The sequence below is a fragment of the Eptesicus fuscus genome, chromosome 12 (assembly GCF_027574615.1).
Source record: "Eptesicus fuscus isolate TK198812 chromosome 12, DD_ASM_mEF_20220401, whole genome shotgun sequence".
NCBI classification, from domain to species: domain Eukaryota; kingdom Metazoa; phylum Chordata; class Mammalia; order Chiroptera; family Vespertilionidae; genus Eptesicus; species Eptesicus fuscus.
In genome coordinates this window covers 52,758,903-52,765,544 of record NC_072484.1, presented here as the reverse complement: position 1 = coordinate 52,765,544, position 6,642 = coordinate 52,758,903, and the positions used below count along the sequence as shown (strand labels likewise).

Genomic DNA, 6,642 nt, shown 5'->3' with positions numbered 1-6,642 from the left:
GTCACACTCCATGGGAAGCACAGTGCCCGTGGGGCAGGCGTGTCATTGGAGGAAGTTGCGTTTCCTGGGCCACAGGCTTGTGTTACTCCTTGTTGCACCGTGTGCAGCAGCACATCCAACACAGGACCTGTTTTAAACCCATAGGGGATCTGGATTAGTAGACTCACCTGTTCTAGATTCTGCAGATTAAACTCTGCCTCCAGAAGCTTATATCTGACCAAATGGAATGTTTTCAATGTTAACGTTAAGTTTTTGTTTATGCATCAGAATCACTAGATTCCCCCCCCCCCCCCCCCCCCCAAATCATGCATTCCATGTAGGGAGAGGATTAACAATATCACAAATTCATCCAGTTCCCAACACACATTCCTCACAGATGATGGGTTTCTGAAAATGTTCTATTAACAGCTAAAACTTAAAAAAAAAAGTCTTACAGAAATCCAGAATATCAAAGACAAATAAAGGCCATATTTCATTGGCATCAGTATGTCCAGTGGAGAGGAAGAAACGCCTGAATGTGTGATGTGTCTTCTTTTTTTTCTGGGAAGGGGGTGGCGAGTTTTCTTGCAGAGCGTGGAGGCTCGTGTGGTGCGTGAAGAGGAGCTGAGACCTAAGAAGCATGTGTGTGGAGTCGGAGCCATCTGAGGAGATGAGAGCCCGCCAGTTCTCCTTGGCTTCTTCTGTGCCATTGCCCTTCAAGGCTGTCACTCTTTAAGACTGTATTGTCCTTCCAGGGTTGCGGGAGGTCAACGGATCTCTGTGCTCTTCTCTACCGAGTCTGACTTCACCTGGGGCCTGTGGGTGAGGGATGTGCTCATCCTGTACCCCAGGTTCAAATGTTCCCCACCTCTGTCACTGCCCAGGTGTAAACCACCGGCCTCTTTGTGGTGGCTCATCCCCATGAAACTCCCGGGTGGAGAACAGGGCCCGCATGCCTGCCCTGAGACAGGGAAACCCACCGAGAAGAGCGAGGCTGAGGCTGATAAGCCCATCCCTCCCTCCAGCTTCCCAGTCGGATCCATCCTGTCTTCCCAGTGTGAGGATGAGCCAGTGCCACTCTGACCACAGAGGTGTCTGTCTCTACCTGCAAACGGAAACACTCCTTCCACCCACACGGCATCTCCCCAGAGTCTCCTGGCTCTGCCCCCGCCAGGCTGTCCTTCCAGCTCTGACAGCCTTTCTCCTGGCTCTCGCCCATGCCTCCTGCACGCCACAGCCCGAGGAGTCTGCTTGGAACACCATGTCCGTCAGTGTGGTCTCCTGAGTAAAAGACGGGCCTGTGGCATTCTGGAACGGGGTGGCTCTGAGGACACCAGTCCCTGCTCTCTGAGGCTTGAGTCAGTGGCAGCGGCAATCGCACCCTCACAGAGGACACAGTGAAATGCTGTGACCAGGGGCTGCAGCACTGTGGCTGGGTGCATGGGACTTTGTCCCGAGTTTAGGAGGACACTGCCGGTACCATCACCAAATGGGTTAATCTCAAGTAATGAGGATGGCAGAGCAGGGGACTGTCCATCACCATGTCAGCACTTACACTGTGACCTCATTTTGTTGTCACAGAATGGTGCGGACCAAGATGCTTGAGACCTCACAGAGCTCAGAACACAGACATTGCAGGGGTGCCTGCAGAGGACTGAGTCAGCCTCCACAGGACCATTTTCTGAATAAGACGGAAGTAAACAGGCAAACGTGAGACCATTGCAAAGTTCAATGCCCCACTCAGGATCATGGAACTCATTCTGTGAGCAAGAAAAACAGGCCCTGAGAGTTAAGGGTTAAGGTTAAAAGGGCTTTTTCGCAGGAGTTGGATACCAATATGAAGACTGACAGAGAACTGAAGAAGGGACCATTTAAAAGTCCCAGGTAGAAGGTTCTAGAAAGACACAGACTTTCTGTGAATGTGTGGTGCATATTATGACCACTAAACACCTCTCACCGCATTGAATACCACGTTGCAGATTTACATTTCAGTAAATCCTTAGAGGCTTAATCTTAATGTATTTTGTTTTAAGTGCAAACCAGTAAACAAAATCCACCAAATGGGCAAAGTTTCCACCACAACCATAGATCCCAGTTATAAATAAGAGGCAACAGAATGCTGGCTTCTGCCAGGGCCGCCACCAAGAAGCCACCAAACCTTATTGGACACCAGGCCCCCAGCCTGGGTCTGTTCCGCATGGTAACAAAGACAATGGGAAGTGAACCCTTTCCTGGTATTTAAGTGTGAATATGTGTCCCGCTTGGAGAAGCACCCACGGTTCTCATGGCAGCCGTCATGACAGCCTCCAGAAACCCGTACTTGTGAATCTGTGTGATGCTAAGAACAAGGCGTTCTGAGTCAGCTGGGCAGACTATTTGTGGACATGAGATGGAGAGTATCCCATTAGGGCAATTCACTCTTAAATTATTATTTTCTGTAAGCGTTCGTGGTCTGAAAAGAGTTTATTTTCATGTAAAGTGCCTGATTCTGCAGTCTTCAGTGAGGCAATAACTTTTCATTAACTTCATTTTTCATTTTTATCTTTCTTGGAGTGTTGCAGAACGTAGCGTATGATTTCGAATGTCATGTAATAACAACCCTCTAAAATCATCTGCCCTTACTCCCACTTGACACTAATATCTGGTATGTTAAGTTAAGCAGAGCTGCGGATGGAGGGCGACGTCATTTTGCCTTGGGTGACAATAAGAGCTGTCAGATTCACATTTGCTCATTGAATTCATGTGGCTAATGACTACTGATTTCTTTTTATTAAAAATACATATTGTGTGTGTGTGTGTATGTGTGTGTGTGTGTGTTAGTGTCAAAAGAGAGGGAGAATGAATTTCAATTGCTACCGAAAAGAGAAAAAAGCAGTGTTTTATATTTTTTGTTTAAATGATTTAGCTTTTGCAGAAGAGAGTAAAAGTGGCTTCCTACTTAAAACAACATGTTGGCTTGCTTTTATTTTAAAAATCAATGTGAATCCACAATCAAAGTTTGATGCATTTAAAAGTGAAAGCCTTGTGCATTAAAATTCATTGTATATTTTCAATCATATCAAAATCTATGGTTTGGTGGGTTAGCGTTGAGATCGGTGAACTGGGCGTGAAGCACCATGGGAATCCTCCTCCTTTTTCCTTTGTCCTCTCACCAGGATTTCCCATGTGGGTTCAGTAAACAGAACAGATCATGGTGTGAGCCTCTCCACACCTTATTGATCGAAACTGGCTTTTTGGGAATATTAATTACCTGCCTCATGGCTCTTCTTGATGTTGGACCTTCTGGGTGTGAGAAGCTGAAGTTGCCCCTGAAGAAGGATGCGTGCTTGGTGCCCGGCTCTCCAGTCCAGCCTCCATGTGAGCTGAAGCCATTTCTTGGTTTTGACCTTGGGAAGTCATTATCGGCTCAACAAGTACTGGTTACCTCTGTGTGTGGGCAGCACATGTGGGGGGCTCAGAAGTGAATGCTGGGCCTCATGGAACGTCTATTCTAGTGGTTCCAAACCCACCGGGAAACGAGAAAGAATGCTCATCTGGCTGGCCATGGTGATTCTATGACATCAGGATGCTTGCTGCCAGATTACCTCCTTGTGATGTGACATGCTCTATGCTCTGCCCACTCCCCTGGGACGTCTGCATGTCAACAGGGCTTGGAGGCGAACTGTCGAAGGACCGTCCTCCAACGTCAGACATAGGTCTGGGACTGGGTACTTGTGAGTGTGGCGCAGGGACCAGACCTGGGGTGCAGAGGGAATGATCACCTCTCACCCAGCGCAGGTCAGGGACAGCATGTGCCACTAAGCCCAGGTTAGCGTTGAGATCGGTGAACTGGGCGTGAAGCACCTCTCTGTGAGTCTCAGGTTCCCCATCACAGCATAGAAACTGAGTTCGCTTCTTTACTGGGATGTGAGTGGAGAGAGAGAGAGAGAGAGAGAGAGAGAGAGAGAGAGAGAGAGAGAGAGAGAGAAGTGCATGAAATAACATGGCCAATAATCATAGGCATTTTCTGAAATACACATTATTCTTGTCTCTGCCCCCTGTCCCCCCTCCCCCAATTATTAAGCTCAGCATGCTGTGTCCTTCGCATCCAGCACATATGTGTTAGAGAACTTGCACACACAAGTCCTCGCCAGTGGGTCTGGCTCCACCTGTGCCGAGCTGCATGTGTTGGCAGCTCAGGGCATTGCTCATAGGTGGCTTGTGAGCGTGGGGCAGGGACCAGACCCCTGAGCCTCAGTCATGCAGGGATCTTTTTTTGGGGACTCCGTGGGATGAATTTGCAGGCACCCTTTATTTTTCTCACAAATACAGAGTTTGGGCCCAGCAGCCTGTTCGTGACATCACGCTACTAAATTCACGTGACAGTCATGAAACGCTCCCATAATCAGTGACATGGGTGATTTTCTGCGGCTGACAAGGCCTCGTATTGAGTATGATAACAGTCACTCCATCTTCATCCCGGCTGGAGAGTAATATCAATCCGCCTGCGCTCCGGCTGCAAAGCCAGCTCTTCGGCATCAATCTCCGGAGAGTGCTGCCTGTTGTCTGACAAAAGGCCTGAAATGACACCATTCAATCACTCCCACAGCCGCTGCTCCTGGAGGCGCCCCAGCGACCCGCCCCTTCCCCACTGGCCAAGGTATCGGAGGCTGATGGCTGCAGGATGCCCAAATGCAGTCCGGATGGAGACGACGGATGAGGAAGACACAGGCTTTGCGAATTCCCCACTCATAGGTGTGCTGGCTGCGTGCAAACCTTCTCCAAGTATGTTCTGCTGGGGAACAATTATGCCGCTTCCTGAAACGGATGTTCACTGTCCCACAGTGATTTTCAGAAACATTTAAGCGGGGAACCCACTTTTGTGTTGGATGAACAGCTAAATACATCTTCTTTAGTTATTCCTAAATGAAAAAGATTAAAATGATTTATTAATGTGAAAACAAGGCAAGAAGAATTACATCGTATCTGAAATATGGAACGGTGATAGGAGAGGACAGACTGCACCTATGCCATATACTTGATACTGAAATCGTCGCAACAGTGGGGAGAGAACAAAGCCGGTGTCTATACCTCCTTCCCTCCATTCCTACTCTAGGTTTTATTTATTTTAAATTATATTTTATTTTTATTGTTGACATAATTACAGATATCCAATTTCCCCTTGTGGCCTCCCTCCACCCAGACCCCACCCTCCCATCCCTCTGGCCCTCACCACATTGTTGTCTGTGTCCCTGTGCTATGCATATATGTTCTTCAGCTCTTCTCTTCATCTATGAGGATGAGTTTCTCTGTGTAACCGAAGAAAATAGAGACTAAAATGATCCCTGAAACATCTAGAAACTTCCCACCAATAAGACTGGGGGAAATGGTGCTGTTCTCAGAAAAGTGGAAATAAATTTCAGAACAGTGGTCATACATTTTTAACAAAAGAATTGGAGGTGTGTCTACATGTATATTTCAAAATTGAAATCTTTTCAAGATTTACAATTTATCAATGCAATGACATAGTTTTTAAGAAGTAAAGGGGATGATGCTAAGTCATAGTTTATGAATAGACTCTTCAGTTGACTTCGAGTGCCCCAGAGTGAGGTACTCGGCAGCACCTGTGAAGGCGCGTCCCCACCTCCATGTGCACATCACAGCTCATCTCTGTGAGGGAGGCTGTGCTATTATAGCCCTGCTCTGAATTACTCCAGGAAGCACTCAGATGATGTGGGGGGGGGGGAGGGGGCGGTGAAGAGAGTCTCTCCCTTTCAGGTGATGTCGATTCCTGCTGGCCAGGTGCCAAGAACATGTTAATTATTTCCCTTAATACCAAACCTTTATGCTTTAAATACAGTCTCTCAGAAACCCGGGAAACAGATGTGCAGCCGTATAACACACGGAAAAGCCCCAAGGATACGACTAGGCAAGGCCGAGGGAATCCCAGGGGCACCAGTCCTGCATAATCGGCCCTTTCTGCACATCTGTGGCTGAGGGGCTGACCCCTGCCTGCCCCCCATGCACTTGTTTTTCTCCTACTTGTAAGTAGCACAGGACAAACAGTGTCCCTTCCTGATTTAATTTGTAATTTCTACACGTACACGTGCATGCGCACACACATGCACACACACAGTGCACAGGTGTACACACAGGCTCACACACACACAGTTCTTGGTGCAATATTAGAAAGACACAAAGTGATATTAAAGCACAGAGAATTCATACCACGTGGGTACAAGTGAATCATGAGAGAGAAGGTGTAGGAATCATTTTCCCATTTTCAAGAAAAATTTGGCTCTTTGATGACTTTAGAACCAACGTGTGTATCTATCCATTTTTTAAAAAAGACAATGAATAGTAAATCCACTAACAGCAGGTTCATTACTGGGGTCTATAAAAGGTGTGTGAACAAAATTAGCATCTCTGCTAATCCAGCTGCTTCCCTGGATCTCTGCATAGTAGGCATCACTGTGCCTGAAAATCTAGTGACCAGTTTTGCAATGTCACCAATTTTTCCCCATCATCCAATACCACCGATTCAATTACGTTCATAAGCTCAGTGCCCTGGTCCTCCTGGACATGTGGCTTCATCTGAGGGCGTGTGGACACGCCGTGCTGTCCCCGTGAGATATGGCTCAATCACCGGCCAAAGTTTCTGTGTCAGTTTTGATATATCCGATC

At 47.4% G+C, this 6,642-nt stretch overlaps 1 long non-coding RNA gene across 1 annotated transcript; it reads right to left on the bottom strand.

The window, feature by feature from the left end:
- Positions 1-448: 448 nt before the first annotated feature.
- Positions 449-1,485, bottom strand: LOC114228770 (uncharacterized). Its single transcript, XR_003614889.2, has 2 exons — positions 1,085-1,485; positions 449-795 (listed from the first exon to the last, which is right to left on the bottom strand). It is a non-coding gene; the product is annotated as an uncharacterized LOC114228770 (long non-coding RNA).
- Positions 1,486-6,642: the final 5,157 nt, after the last annotated feature.